The sequence below is a fragment of the Pipistrellus kuhlii genome, unplaced genomic scaffold (assembly GCF_014108245.1).
Source record: "Pipistrellus kuhlii isolate mPipKuh1 unplaced genomic scaffold, mPipKuh1.p scaffold_m20_p_1, whole genome shotgun sequence".
Taxonomy (NCBI): Eukaryota; Metazoa; Chordata; class Mammalia; order Chiroptera; family Vespertilionidae; genus Pipistrellus; species Pipistrellus kuhlii.
In genome coordinates this window covers 64673987-64690329 of record NW_023425404.1, presented here as the reverse complement: position 1 = coordinate 64690329, position 16343 = coordinate 64673987, and the positions used below count along the sequence as shown (strand labels likewise).

The 16343-nt window shown below is 40.0% G+C and overlaps 1 protein-coding gene across 2 annotated transcripts in view; it reads left to right on the top strand.

Moving 5' to 3' along the window:
* The window catches only part of STXBP6 (syntaxin binding protein 6), a 255314-nt gene that overhangs the window by 131929 nt on the left and 107042 nt on the right, over positions 1 to 16343 (top strand). The window lies entirely within an intron of this gene.

Genomic DNA, 16343 nt, shown 5'->3' with positions numbered 1-16343 from the left:
TTAGTGGCTGGAATTCTGCTTGTTCTCAAAATTCTTCTGAGATTGCATCTTTTTCTAAAGCCTTCTAATTCCTATAAGTACACAGGAATGCTGACCTTTCCAGCAGCAGCCTGGACACCATTTAAATGTATCCTTCCTCTTGATTCCTTATTTAGTTTACATCGATCTGCCCGAGAGCACATTTGACAAAACACATGGTACTATCTGCTCCTGGACACACACACACACACACACACACACACACACACACACACCGCCCCCCCCCCCCCACACACACACACTATTGTATGGCCTTGGAGAGGTCACCTAGTCCCTCTGGGCCTCATCAAGGGAGAGAGGGAAGCCTGAGGAAGAGGAGTTAAGGGGAAAAGACAGGAAGATGAGTAAGGGACCGAGGACCTGATAGAAGGGTTGGAGGATGACTTGTTCTGGTGAGATGGCTGCTGACAAAACAAAGGAAGAAACTTGAGAGATACAGTTGTTAAAAGGAAGACCCAGGTAAACTACTGAAAGTTGAAAGGAGTCACGGCAAAGCCTGGAAGTGATGCTCAGTGTTCTGAAAAAACAAAAATAAACAAACAAAAAGCCCAGGTTGGTTGAGGAACATGGGAGATAACTGGGTATCTTACCAAGTAAGGGTGATAGGGGCAACAGAAAGTGCATAGAAACCCACTGATAGAAAGGGTGGGAAGTAGGGGCCAACTTTAAAACAAGAAATAGCTGAGATGTGAAAGGGAAGGTTGTGACTTTTGAGTCATGTTCTTATTTTTAACCCTTTGCACTCCGCTGTCCCCTCTCAGGGGACATCAGAATTCTAGCATATCACTCGGATGTCCCCTCTCAGGGGAGATTGCAGTTTATTAGTGATTATGGGGAATTGAGTTAATTCAACGCACGTGTCCACCGCAAAGTAGCGTCGAGTAGCTGGTAGCCAATGTCCAGAATGGTTCGGAGTGCAAAGGGTTAAACTAGAGGCCTGGTGCATAAAATTGGAGCACAGAAGGGGGGGTGTCCCTCAGCCCAGCCTGCACCCTTTCCAATGGACCCCTCGAGGGATGTCCGACTGGGATTGGGACTAAATGGACAGTCCGACATCACTCTCACTATCCAGGACTGCTGGCTCCAAGTGATCACCTGGCTGCCTTCCTGATCGCTCCTAACCAGTTCTGCCTGCCAGCCTGATAACCCACTAATCACTCTCCTACCAACCTGATTGATGCCTAACTGCTCCCCTGCCAGCCTGTTTGCCCCTAACTGCCCTCTCCAGCAGGCCTGGTCACCCGTAACTCTTACCCCTACGTGCCTGGGTTCCTTCCAACTGCTCTCCACTGCATGCTTGTGTCCTCTCCCCCCCCCCCCCCCCCACAACTGCCCTTCCCTGCAGGCCCAGACACCCCCAACTTCCCTCCGCTGCTGGCTTGATCACCCCCAACTGCCATCCCTTGCAGGCCTGATCCTTCCCAACTGCCCTCCCCTGCTGGCCATCTTGTAGTGGCCATCATGTGTCCACATGGGGGCACGATCTTTGACCACATGGAGATAGCCATCTTGTGTGTTGGAGTGATGGTCAATCTGCATATTACTCTTTTATTAGAGAGGATAGAGGCCTGGTGCATGGGTGGGAGCCAGCTGCTTTTCCCTGAAAGGTATCCCAGATCAGGGTGGGGGATTCCCTTGGGGCATGGGGTGTCTAAGTGAGGGGCCTGTGGTGGTTTGCAGGCCAGCCACACTCCCCAGCGATCCAAGCGGAGGCCCTGATATCTGGGGTTTATTTATCTTCTATAATTGAAACTTTGTATCCTGGAGCAAAGGCCAAGCAGGCCAGGGCTTCAGAAGCTTGGCTTCCTCCATTGCCAGGGACAACCTTAACCTCCTGCTCTGTGGCTGCTGCCATTTCTTTTTGGACTTATTTATCTTCTATCATTGAAACTTTTTTGGGGAAAAATAAAGAGAAAATGTTAAATGTATTGCTAAAACATAAAAATAGTCACAGATTTTAATGAGAAAATGTTTTTAAACTGTTAAAATAGAACCCTTAAAATTAATTATAAACAATAGTCTCAGTTTTTTAGATGGCAACATTTAACACACTTTCTTTAAAAAATAATTTAAGAAACAAACACGAGGCATTTGCACACCTTCCTCTAACTGTGTTTTGGATTTTGAATACCTAATTCTTTGCTTTCTGAATATTAGGAGCAAGTAAACTGGTGAATTTCAAGATTCACATTTGGTGCTTTTTGATACCTAGTTGTTGCTCGGTGTTCTATTACTCACTTAAATTGGGAAGACTGAAAGCTGCACATAAGAATCACAATAAAATTGTAAAGTCTCTGGATATAAAAATCTCTGGAAGACAAAATTTTTTGAGGGTTTCTCTCTTACTTTCCTAAGTAAGAAGAGTTGAAACTTTTGTAATGTTCAATTTGACCTAACTTGTCTCTCGTAGGTCCTATCATCTGAGTAGCTATTTTTTCTCCTAATTAAAGCCACACTTTCAAAATTTTGGTTCTTGGGTACTGTAAGCAAGTAATGATTCATAAGAAATTAACCTCGTTATTACCTACCCACCCCACCCTTAAGCAAGTGCATATGCTCTCAAGGACACATACACGCACACCACTCACCTTCTCCCACTGCTGTTTCCACTAACAAGTATGCATTTATTTAATTAAACAAATTGCTGTTTTACACAAAGAAAATTAAGGGTATGAGACAGTCACAGGTGTGAAGTGCATTCTCAGGTTTGTTGAAATCACTGTAGATTGGACAAAATTACTCCTAGTTCTCAAGTGAGAACAGATTTTAATCTGAAGTAATAAGTGACTCCAGAGCAATTTGGTTTAAAAAATCCTATTAAATTTTGAAGAAAAAAAAAAAAAAACCCTCTTCTCTAAAAGAGTGTAGTTTTTGTCAGTGTACTTGTCATAAGGTAATTTTTCCTTTTCTAGGAACCTTTCTTCTTCCTCTTTAATATGAACTACTATTTACTGTATCATGTACCTATGTCAGGATGAGATTTGAAAATTAGGTTATTTTAAGCACCAGAGACAGAAATTGACATGAAGGTACTTGACTTCTGAACATTAAATTCCACGTGTGCCTGTTGCATAAATGAAAGGCAGACAACGTGGGCAGCTCTGACACACCTGCCCTGAGTGCTGTGTGCCTGGGGAAGGAGGGAGTCTGGCCTCTGTCGTGACAAGAGCAGGGCTTTAATCTTGGTTCATAACACTTGCTTTCCTTCCCAGTGCAGGGGCTTAAGACAACAGCCTTGAAGTCATGAATTTCATAGTGCAGTATGGGGGAAGTACCTTTCTTTCAAACTCTTCGTTTAGAACAAAATTGGAACCTTATATTGAGGCCAAATATTTGCCAATGAAACTCAAATAGGAGGTGTTATTGATTTTGCTTTCCCACAGTTCATGTCTCAACCAACAGTCAGCCCTGTTCTGGGGTAAGAATGTATCAATGTGCATTCTGGTGAACTTATGTGTAATGAGAAGAAGATGGTACCAGACTGTGTAGTTCAGACTCATGTATAGCAAATTTGTATTGATAAGTAAGTCCTTTCTCAACTAATTCTAAATTATTTTATTAAATGAAACTTTTCATTCTCTTCCATTTCACCCAACTGAACAAGATTTCCACCCCATCCCCACCCACCCCCATTTAAATATCTATGCTGCAGCTAAATATTTAAAGAAATAATTAGCCCATTTTAAAAAAGTAAATGTTTTCATGATTCTTAGCACTACCAGTCACTTCCTCACACCACGAACACCACATACTTCTGGCTTTTTTGGTAATGGCTGTAGGATTGTGTTGATATAATTTAAATAAAACCATCATGGTCATGTCTTTGATGCCTTAACCCCAACTACCTTTTCCCCCCTTAAGAATGACTTTATTGATATGTTATATACTATACATCTATTGTGAGTTTATAATTCGGTATTTTTTTAATGTTCACAGAATTATATACAGACATCACCATTATATACTTCATCACTATCTTTTTCATCCCCAAACCATACACATTAGTAGATACTCATCACCACCACTAACCATCCTCCGCCCCCCAACACACACACCCTCCCATCCCCTGGTGGTCAATAACTTACTTTATTCTCTGTGTATTTACTTATTCTAGAAATTTCATATAAATAGAATCATACAGTCTTTGTGGCTGGTTTATTTAACTTAATATAATGTTTTAAAAGGCAACCAATTTGGGGTATATAAAAGTACTTCATTATTTTTTATTGTTGAATGTTATCTGTTGTATGAATATACTACATCTTGTTTATCCACTCATCAACTGATGGACATTTAAGTTGGTGATAGGCAGAATAACATTACCCAAAGATGTTCATGTCCTAATCCCTGTAACTTTACATGGCAAAGGGGACTTTACAAATGTGGTTAAGATTAAGGACTTTCTTTTTTTCCTTTTTATTAAATTTGTTGGGGTGATACTGGTTAACAAAATTAAACAGGTTTCAGATGCACAGTTCCATAACACATCATCTGTATACTGTATTGTGTGTTCACCAACCCAAGTCTCTAGTTATCCCCTATATTCCCACCCGACTCCACCCTTGGCAGTCACCACACTCTTGTCAGTAAAGTTAAAGACCTTTTGAGATGAGTAAATTATTCTGTATTATTTGGTGGAACTAATTTAATTGTATGAGTCCCTGAAAGTAGACTCATGTCTTTTGTCAAAGGGAGATGTGACTGTAGAAAGAAGAATCAAAGAGATGCAACATTGCTGGCTTTCAAGAGAGAGGAGTCAATGAACGTGTGTGGGTTTAGAACACATGTGTCAAACACAAGGCCCACGGGCCAAATCCGTCCCACCAGGCCTTGCAATGTGGCCCGCACCGCGCTGTCATCACTGCACTCCGCTGCGTTTCCATCACAATGACAGTTTATGACTGTTCAGTAAACCATTCGGCCCGTGATTTAGGCTGGATTTTAGATTTGGGCCCCTTCTCTGATTGAGTTCGACACCCCTAGTTTAGAAGATGGAGTAGCCAACAAAACATTCTTCCTACCGCTTCCAAAAAGGAGTGAGACCTAAAGAAAATAATATAATACATTTGTGTTGTTTTAAGACATTGAGTCTGTGGTAACTTGTCACAATGGCAAGGCTGTTTCTACTAAGGCTACTATGAACATTTATATACAAGTATTTGTGTGGACATATGTCTTCATTTTTATTGGTGTCTATCGATGAGTAGAGTTGCTGGGTCATGTTGTAACTGAATTGTAACATTTTAAGTAAATGTCAAAGGCTTCCCCCAAATGGTTGCACCTTTTTTCATTCCCATCAGTAAATGTTTTCATTTTTCCACATCCTCACTAACACTTGTTACTATCTGTCCTTTTGACCATAGTCATTTTAGTAGATGTCAAATTGTCATCTCATTGAGTTTGATTTGTATTTTTTTAAGGACTAATACTATTGAGCATTTTTTCATGTGCATACTGGCCATTTGTATATCTTCTTTGTAGAAATGTCTATTCAAATCTTTGTCCTTTTTTAAAGTTGGGTTGTCTTTTTGTTGCTTAGTTGTCCTAGATACAAGACCCTTATTAGAAATGCTAGAGGTCTGGTACATGAAATTTGTGCATAGGAGAGGGAGTCCCCTCAGCCTAGCCTGCACCCTCTCCAATCTGGGACCCCTCGGGGGATGTCCTACTGCTGCTTTAGGCCCAATCCCGGGGATCAATCCTAAACCAGCAGTTGGACATCCCTCTCACAATCTGGGACTTCTGGCTCCTAACTGCTCACCTGCCTACTTGCCTGATCACCCCTAATTGCCTTCCCTGATCGTCCCCAACTGCCCCCATCTGCTGGCCTGGTCACCCCTTACTGCCCTCCGCCCCTGCTGGCCTAGTCTCTACTTACTGCACACCCCTACCAGCCAGGTCACTCCCAACTGCCCCTCTGCTGGTCACTCCACACAGCCTGATGTTAAGTTGTTTGGTTCTCCCTCACTAACCCCGCTGCTGGCCTGGTCGCCCCACACAGCCTGCTATTCGGTTATCTGTCTAGTTGTTTTGGTTATGATGGCCCCTGACCTTTTATATATTAGGATAGTTAGCAAATATTTTCTCCTATTCTGTGTGTTGTCTTCTCACTTATTCTCACTTAATTGATGGTGGCTTTTTTTTTTTTTTTTTTTTTTTTTTTTTTTTTTGCAAAAGGTTTTTTAATTTTGATGAAGTCCTTTATTTTTTCTTTTATCTCGTACTTTTAATATCAAATCTAAGAAGTTAATGCCTGATCCAAAGATTTATGCCTAGATTTTTAAAAGTTTTACCACTTACATTTAAGTCTTTGATCCATTTTGAGTTTATTTTTATATAGGTAGATATTCAACTTTATTCTTTTGCATGTGGATATCCAGTTTTCTAGGAATTAGATGCACTTAATTTTTAGTTGAAAATGTTAATCCCTGTAGATTATTTTGGGATGTTTATGCTGCTGGTCATGCTTGGAGAAGGCTTGCTGTGCTGGTGATAGCCTTTTCTCACATTCTTTGTCAATGAAGAACATGTCATGAGCCTCCTGTTCCCATATGGGTTGCCAACACCTTATAAAAAGTGTGAAAAACATAGGAAATCAACACACTTTTAACTTACCTTTTACCTTTCCCTCTAACTTTTGTTTCATTCTGACAGTTGAATTGTTTTTCACAAAAGCTATAATCGGGAATAATGTTGAGAAGGGATTCTAGTCTTACCTTTGCCTACTAATTTAGAGTTGCTCAACTCCTTAAACGCCTGAAACTATCAAATTTACCAGGGGCATATTTTATTCCTCCTCTGGTTTTCTTATGCTATGCTTCCTGAGCAGAGGTGGATTTTTCTCAGCTAGCCCTAAGTCATAGACTGCACTGAGCCTCCCCTTGTTCATTCACAACAGGATGACCCTGAAAAGTAAGGATGGTCTAGGAATGGTCAAGTTTGTATCCAGGAGTCAACTACCCTAATTCCTACGCTAGAGAGCTCATTACTCTGGAAGGACTGGTTCTCGGAAACAGTGCTTCTCAAACATTATATGCATGCACATCTCTTGAGGATCTTTTTAAAATGCAGATTGTAATACACTGTGTCAGGGTGGAGCTTGAGAACTTATATTTTTAACAACCTCCCAGGGGTGCTGATGCTGTTGGTCCATGGATGGCATTCTGAGAAGTATGGCCCCCAGGGACCACAGATTCCTGGGGAATTCAAGAGCTGGCAAACTTTGGACCTGACCCTGAGTTCTCCATAAAATTTTCTTGGGGGGGAAAAAAAAAGTTAATAAAAGGCAGTACTACTCTACACTTGCAAAACAAACAAACCTATTTCAGCTACACTTCAGCAGCTGCAATTAGGTAGAGATGAAACATATTGAATAAAAGAAAATCAGACCTTTGAAAAATCTGCAAAAATTTTGCTGTGCTAGCTATACAATTGCAAAGGTTGGATTTATAGGCCCTAGATGATGCCAGGGTAATGTCCATGGGCTTTAGTTATTACCAAGTTATTACCACGTGATTTGTGTTCCAAATGGCTTTTTTAGTTAAGAATTTCCCTAGGTGCTTTCAGAATGAAATGCGATAAGAGATTGACCCCTCTACCTGATCAGTCTGACTTTTCTCTAAGCTCAGTTAAGCTTTCATAGCTATTTTTGCAGATAGCATGCAATCCCCTTATCATGAAACTCCTAATCCAAATTCAGGGGCTGAGGACCTTGTAGGTTATATTTCTTGGAAGTGATTTTTACCTTAAGTTGAAATGGGAGGCTAGTCACTTCTGACCAAGGCATATACCTAAACTAGAGGTCTGGTGCACAAAGTCATGCATAAGTAGGACCCCTGGGGTGGCCTGTGGGGATTGGGTGGAAACTCACAGTCCAAAGCTGCCTCCCACTCCTGCCTGCCACTCCTCCTCATCCCGGCCCACTTCATCAGCCCTGGGCTTCAATCAGGAGAGGCTCTTGCTACCACAGCCGCCACAGCAGTGCTCGCCAGCCAACCATGTGCCCTGCATCTGGCGCCTGTCCCAAGGGGTGTGGCAGGCGGAATGTGATTGACACTCCAGGCAGGAAGTGAGATGCCCTTGCCTACTGGGATCCAGATCCATCCAGCTGAAGTTCCTGCCAGTTGTTGGGAGCCACCTGGTGGCCACTTTTATATCATTTCTTCCTTATGGACCATCTAGGGAAGGAAGTGGCCACAGTTCCTGGCAGTGCTTTTGGGAACTTGCTGGCAGCACAAGTCCATTGGTACCTGGCCTGTTCTCCAGGGATTGGACCTGCAGACTACTGAGAGAGTGAGTGGCTGCCACCTGGGCCTGGTTGGTGGGCCGCTGGGCCAGGTCTGTCAGCTGAGAGGCGCTCCTGCTTTGGGAATGCACTGACCACCATGGGGCAGCTCCTGCATTGAGCATCTGCCCCCCTGATGGTCAGTGCATGTCATAGTGATCAGTCGACCAGTTGTTTTGTCATTCAGTCACTTAGGCTTTTATATACTGTATAAAAATATTAGCATTTTTCTGTTTTCCTTGGTAATTAACACAAAATCAGAGTTTTTATCATATTATCATCGATTATGTGGTGATTGCCATTTTCTTTTAGGTTTCCATTTTAACTAGTTTTTGTTCTGTAAAACTTAGCCCAAGGAAGGAAAGGGGGAGAGACTGATTGATTCACTGAATTATTTATTCTACCTTCAGCTGATAAAAATTATTTATTGGAGTTGGATTAGAACTAGTTAAATAGGGTGGGTGTGCATACTGATTGGAAAGGGGAGGAAAAAGAGGAAGATTATTTGTATGAATATATTATGACATCACATTGAAAACTTTTTAAAAAGTGTCAATAACTTACTTCCTCACTAAAAGGATCAAGCAAAGAAAAATTTGTATTTTCCTTTACTGACTATATTGCAAAATTCAAATGATTTGCCTAATGTGTTCTTGTTAAGTAGTGCCTTATGATGGCTGGCTTAGGATGAAAAAGAACTATAAAAGCAGTAGTAATAGTATTCATCATAATAGTAGTAATACCAATGATTGTTGCTTTGTTTTAGTGGTGAAAGACTCAGCTCCCCAGCATGTGTTAATTCTGGGTAACTCATTAAACCTTGTGCTTGACATCTGACTGCTTGGCTCTTGAGAGCCTCACTTCTACCACTAGCTAAGGGAATTGTATCAGAGTGTGGTTCTGAACCACAGTGGAAATGAAAGAACTTACAAAGCCATTTCTGTTGTGCTTTTATCTCAATCTAGTCATTTTTGTCCTTTTTCTGTGCTGAAGTTGTTACAGGAATGCAGGAAGTTCAAGTCTGACCTCTCTGATGTGAAATGCAATTATGTACATTTGTGAAGCACTGAGAAACTTGACACATTGTTTCTCATCGTAGTTCCCATCTCTCCTCCTTAAAAAAAAATAAAAATAAAAATAAACATATATATATATAATTTGAATTTAGAGAAAAAGGACAAGGGAGAGAGAGGTAGAAACATCAATGATGAGAGAGAATCTTTGATCAACTGCCTCCTGCACACCCCACCCTGGGAATCAAGCCTACAACCTGGGCATGTGCCCTTGGCTGGAATGGAACCTAGGATCCTTCCGTCCGCAGGGTGATGCTCTATTCGCTGAACCAAACTGGCTAGGTCCCATCTTTCCTCCATGAAAAAAATAGTGTTGACTCAAAACATTGTGATAAATAACTAACTTCTGGTGATAATGGTGAAGCTGAGGGAGACTAATGTTTGCTTTGCAGCTACCCTACTGCCTAATCTTTAAGTTTGAAACAGTTGAGGAAATAATTTTCTGAAAATTAGCAAAATACTAAAATGCAAAAACAATTACCTACAATTGCAAAAGCAAGCTCATAATTATTTTTTTAAGATTTTTAAAATTGATTTTTAGAGAAAGAGGAATGAAAGGGAAGAGAGCAAAACATTGATTTGAGAGCAAAACATTGATTGGATCAAGCCCACAACCCAGTCATGTGCCGTGACTGGGATTGAATCAAAAAACTTCGGTGCACTAGATGACACCCAACCAACTGAGCCATACCAGCCAGAGTAAGCTCATAAATCTTGATTCATTATTGAAATTATTCATCAGAGAGTTATGCATAGCACATTCTTTTAATGTATATTTTAAGTGCAAAAGTTAAGAAAATGAATTAGTCTTTGTGACAGCTAGTACAAGATATAAAAGAGAGAGACATCTGCAAAGCCAGCAAAATCTACACCAAGGTTTTGACAGGCTGGCACCCTGGCACACAGGATAGTCTCATGTGACCTTTTAAATGAGGAAAGAAAAGGATATATTCTTTAGGAAAGGAGAAGACAGTCTGTCAGCCTTTCTTTGAATATGTACAATTGTCACAGGTTCATAGATTTTTCCCCCCTTATTCAGTTATTAAGGACAGTACAAGAAATAATTGCATTAGCTAGTATTTTGAAGTTTAGTTAAACAAAGCAAAACAAAAAGCTAAACAGTTGACTATCCAGCTAAGATGCAAACTTTACTCCTCAATCTTGTGATATGGTGCCATCTCATGAATACCAGCAGGTTTTCAGCCCACCTCACCCCAGTTCTTGTCTTACTTGTAAGAATAAATTTGAACAAGAGGCAACAAATAGCAGATAAAGCAAGTTAAGTTTAGTATAGTAAATACATTCAGATATAATCTGAGTGGGCCATCTAATGATGGTCTTAAAGATTATACTGTATATCCTTATTCCTCATGTTTCTATGCTATCCCTCCCAGATGTCAGGATCATCTGGAAGGGTTTCAAATTTCTCCCTTCCCTATTTTACAGGCTGCCCTGTAAAAAAATTTATATGTAATTTGCTGACCTGCGCTCTTCTTAGAATTACTTTCTTAGCGTGGGGCATGCTGTCTGGTATAAGATGTCCCCTTTTGTTCCTCTCTAGCCATTATAAGCAAAATAGACTTCATCTTCGTTTCCCCCTATCCTGGTCCTTTATCTAACTCACTGCTTATTCTAATAGCATTAAACAATTGCACTAAAATATAAGGGAAGAATCAAGCAGATCTTTAAAATCTTATCTTGTGACCAAAACTTGATAGTCGTGGAATGATATTTTGGTTTGTTTATTGAATTTATTGGGGTGACGCTGGTTAACAAAATTATACAGATTTCAGGTGCAGAGTTTCACAACACATCATCTGCATATTGTATTGTGTGTTCACTACCTCAAGTCAAGTTTCCTTCCATCACCATTTATCCCCCCATACTCTACTCCACTTCCTCTTATGCCCCCTCTCTCCAGCAATCACCACAGTTTTCCTTGTCTATGAGTTTTGTTTGTTTGTTTGTTTGTTTTTTGCTCAATCTCTCCACACCCCTAACCTAGCCCTCAAAATATTGACCTCAGAGATAGGAAGTTAAAGTGCATGTACAATTAAATCCATGAGAAAAATAACTGCATTTTTTGCCTCACATTGGTGTATTTTTTTTATACCAACTTTAGTGTCTGTTGTCACATGACAATGACATGATGATGAATAATTCGTTTAAGGCTCAGTAAATCCCAGTAACCCTGAGCAGCTCAAGAATGACACATGGACATAAAAAATGAGGCACAGCAGAGGACGTGTAAGGGTCACACTGACTGTCAACTACAGTGTTTCTTACCTTGCATCTCAAACCCCTCCCCTGGAGAAGAAACATTATTTTCCCATGTTTTAGTGACCTCTTCATATCATTTCCACTTTCTTGGTGATACTTTTTTTTTCAAATCATCACCCAAGGATATATATTTTTTCTTGATTTATTTAATTTAATTTATGTTTTTAGAGAAACAGAGAAACATTGGAGAGAGAGAGAAACATCAATTGGTTGCCTCTGGTCCATGCCCTGACCAGGGTTCAAACCTGCAACCTTTTTATTAAATCATATAGGTTTTAATTTAAATTAAGTTTAATTTAATCACCCAGCCAGGGTATGGTACTTTTTTTGAGATTGGTAGTAGAATTTTTTCAAAGACTGAAAATATTTCATCACTAATTGTTTTTATGCCTTTAAAACAAAAAGTTAGCCGAAACCATTTTCGCTCAGTGGATAGAGCGTCCTTCTGCAGACTGAAAGGTCCCAGGTTCTATTCCAGTCAGGGACATGTACGTTGGTTGCGGGCACATCCCCGGTAGGAGGTGTGCAGGAGGCAGCTGGTCAATGATTCTCTCTCATCTATGTTTCTAGCTCTCTATCCCTCTCCCTTCCTCTCTGTGAAAGATCAATAAAAAATATTAAAAAAAAAACCACAAAGTTAAATTTGGAAATTATGGACTAGAGCAAAACAATTTACTTTTTAAAAATTCCAATAAAGACTAATTGCCTTACTGACTTTTCCTCCTCTCATCATACTCATGAGCTGGGGTTCTAAATGGAGTTACAATCATTTTTTTTTCCTCAAAGTAGCCCAAGACACTCACAAAGATGACCTTTCCTTTATTAAGTGGGCCTCTTGCCTTTACCAGGATGTGGTCTCTCAGCAAGGAGGGAATACTTCCCCTTTGACCAGTGAAGGAGTAAGTGGCTGGAATAGTTGAACTACTTCTTATTGTTAAAATCCCCTCAGTGGGAGTTTTCCTGTTCAGCATCTTTTAAGATATTTGAGTTTCACACCCTTTAAAGATTCTGCGAATTACTCCTTAACTGCATGCATCTCCTGGCAATGTAGGGGTTTGCAGCATTAAGATTGTACACATAACATGGGATTGTAAAGAAGAAATTATATAAATAAGAAAAAGAGCTCAAATTCCAATTATTGTAGTGCTGGCTTCTCAAAATAGCTCTGTGGTAAATGACCAATTTTTAAATGTCCAGTCTGCTTGGGCCAATGCTTTAAAAATGCATTGGTAGAGAAATCAAATGAAAAAAAGTCTACATTTTTTTAAAAAAAGTATTAGATTCAACAGGCATCAAATTACTGTGTCCAAGTTCTAAGAAGTTTCTAAATGTACTATGTCAATTTCTGCTCTTACTGAAGAATAAGACCAGATAGCACAGTTTGCAATCCTCACTTTGAGTAGCACTCACATTTACTCACTTGTACCTGTTGCCATTCCAGAGTTTATATATCTGCAATATATTTTTATTAATATCAGAGAGGAAAGGAGAGGGAGAGAGAAAGATAGAAACATCAATGATGAGAGAGAATCATTCATCAGCTGCCAACTGAGGACTGTCCCCACAACGTGGCCATGTGCTCTGACTGGGCATTGAACTGTGACCTCCTGGTTCATAGGTCAATGCTCAACCACTGAGCCACACCAGCTGGGCCAAGATTTTTTTTTTAAAATAAATTATTGTTTAAACCTGTAGATTAAGTTCACATTTAAAACAAGACTGTGTGATTTTTAAGTAGATATATACATCGTTAAATAGTCACAGAGATTTTTAACAATTATTTGGTAAGCACTAGTTGCTGCATTTTACATTTCTTTGGCTTCTTTTCCTATCACCCCATTAGAAATCTCACCCAGTCACTCCTCCCTATCACAGTACCAAATAATGCTACCAAATGATTTTCAATACATCTGTCCAGGTGCTTTTCAGATCTTAACATAGTTTTTTAAATCTTGAATTAATATTTAATTGAAAATACCAACCTGGGACCTTAGTTTTGTTTAAAATTTCTTTTAAAACTATAGGAAACTAATCACATTAAATTGAATTTCATTCAGATCTCAAACTATTAAAAATGTTCAAATTCTGTGAATTCCTTGGTATAATTAGCCAATAGAAATACAGAATTCCTTATGCAGAATACCAGCTTTATGGCTCTTGCCTATCAAATACTATCTACCAGTGGTATTTAGCTGAGCGTCTTTCTCCCCACTGCACAAGCTGAACAAAGTATTAGCATTTATCATGGGAAAACTCAAAGGGGTGCAGTTGCTGTCTTACAGTATTTTAAGGGCTGACATGTGACCAGAGAGCACACAAACCAACGAGTAGAAGTCAACAGAGAGGCTGATTTCAATTCCATGGATTTTCAGATATACACACACATACATTTGGAGGAAGAGAAAGAATTGAAGAACTTATCTGGTGTTTTTCAACCATTTGGAATCCTCTGCTTCAGATAATGCTACTGGGGTAAGGATAATAATAAAATAAATGTTTGGAATAGCCCAAGGAATGGAAGAAGGCCTTGCCAATGGAAGAAAGGGATCATGAAGCAGCACGGCTTAGCAAATGCTGTTTGGCTATTGGAGAAGGTTACTCATACTTTGGATACACATTAGTCTGGATGACTACTGAGATGTTTTCCATCTTTCAAAAGCCGAGATCAGCAGGTTCTGGTATCTATAATGGATATATTGTACTGCTTGGTTTCTTTTCCTTTCTTAAAAAATTATAAAGTAGCTTAAACATTTAGAAAAGTACACGCAGATTTATTATCTTTCCATATTTGCTCCATCTCTTTCTCTCTTTTTTTTTTAAAACAAACAAACAAACAAACAAACAAACATGTTTTTTATTGATTTTTAGAGAGAGGAAGGGGAAGGCAGAGAGAGAGATAGAAACATTGATGAAAAAGAAACATTGATCATGATCCTTCTGCACTACCTCTATTGGAAATGGAGCTCACAAGCCAGGCATGTGTCCTGACCATGAATGGAACCAGTGACCTCTTAATGCATGGGTCAATGCTCAAACACTGAGCCACACCAGCCGGGCATATCTTTTTTAATATTATGAATATAGCTGTTAATTCCATTCTTTTCCCTTCTTTCTTTCCCAAAAATAACCACTGAATTGCTCAGAAAAAAAATTTTTGTGAGACTCCTCTGATGTGAGGAATTTTTATTTTTATTTTTACTTTCTGATTTTTTTTCACAGACATGGATTTTGGATAGTGATTTTTTTTTTATTTTTATTTATTTATTTTTTTTAGCATCTCAGGTGTAAGCAGTAGAAATAAAACATTTGAAGGCTTGGTAAGACTTACGTTGTTAAATGTAGGCTATGGTAACACATCTAATTATCATATAGATCTGTTTTCTAGGCCTGTGATCCACTAACTTATTTAAAATTTTGAATTACAAAGCTTACCTTTGAAGACACAGATTTTAATACCCAAAATTCTATATGTAACCTTTCTTATGGTAGACAGACCCAGAAAAGACTAGGTATTATGATAATCATACATTCAATCATAAAATTGGTTTATTCAATTCTTTCATCCATTTAGATCAATTTTTAAAGGACATACTCTGCTGACCACTGTTGTAGGCTTTAGGATTACCAACCTAGACAAAAATTCCTACTTTCATGAAGTTGATAATCTAGTTGTGAGAACAAAAATATGCCAGATGATGAAGAAATATATTCTAAGGAGAACTATAAATCAGAGTAGGTGAAAAAGGAGTATGGGTTGGGGACTGGAGTTATCTGTTTTATTTTGCATAGCCAGTGAAGGCCTCTCTAATATGGGGACATGGTGAGCAATGACCTTCAGGATGGGCAAACTATACAGATCAGGGAAAGTGCATGTTAAGGATCAGGTGGTGGGATCTTCAAGTAGGAATGGGCTTCTCCTGAGGACAGTTGTTAGGTCATGTGCAGGAGTGGTGTGAGCTAGGGAAGAGCAAAAGAAAATGTGATAAGAGGTCACAGTTACTCCGTAAAACAGTCTCAGGGTAGCACTAAGGCAGATGGTCTTGTACCATCTTTATACATAAGGAAACTAAGGCCTAAATAGGATGATTAGATTAAGGTCACACTTGCTAATTGATAATAGGACCAGAATTAGCATGTCTTCTCATTCTAGGACATTGTTTTTTCTAGGTACCACAACTTTATTTTCTAACTAGGGGCCCAGTGCACAAATTCGTGCACCTTGAAAGGAACTGGGGGCCGCAAGGCTGCGGTAGGCACAGCGGAGGTTCTTGGCCCATCCTCCACGACCCTGCCTGGCCCCTCCTGACATAGCCCCTATTCCCTGTCTGTGGGCAGCTGCATTCCTGCCACCACCACTTCCACATGCTGATGGCACCAGCCCCACTTGCACCCGCTGACAGCGCAGAGTAATTGAGGCCTGCACCAGCAGTGGCTGTGAGTGGTGGCTGTTGCCCTGATCACCCCTCAGAGCAGGGAAAGTAGAGAAGCCCTCAGGGGTGATCAGGGCCAAAAGCCACCACTAATACCCACTGATAGTGTCAAGTGAATGGCACTGGTGCTGGGCACCAGCAGTGGGTGCAAGCAGTGGCTCTGGCACCAGCTGCGGATGTGAATGGGCCCCATGCTGGCAGCAGGTGCGAGTGGGGCTGGTGCCATCAGCACATGAG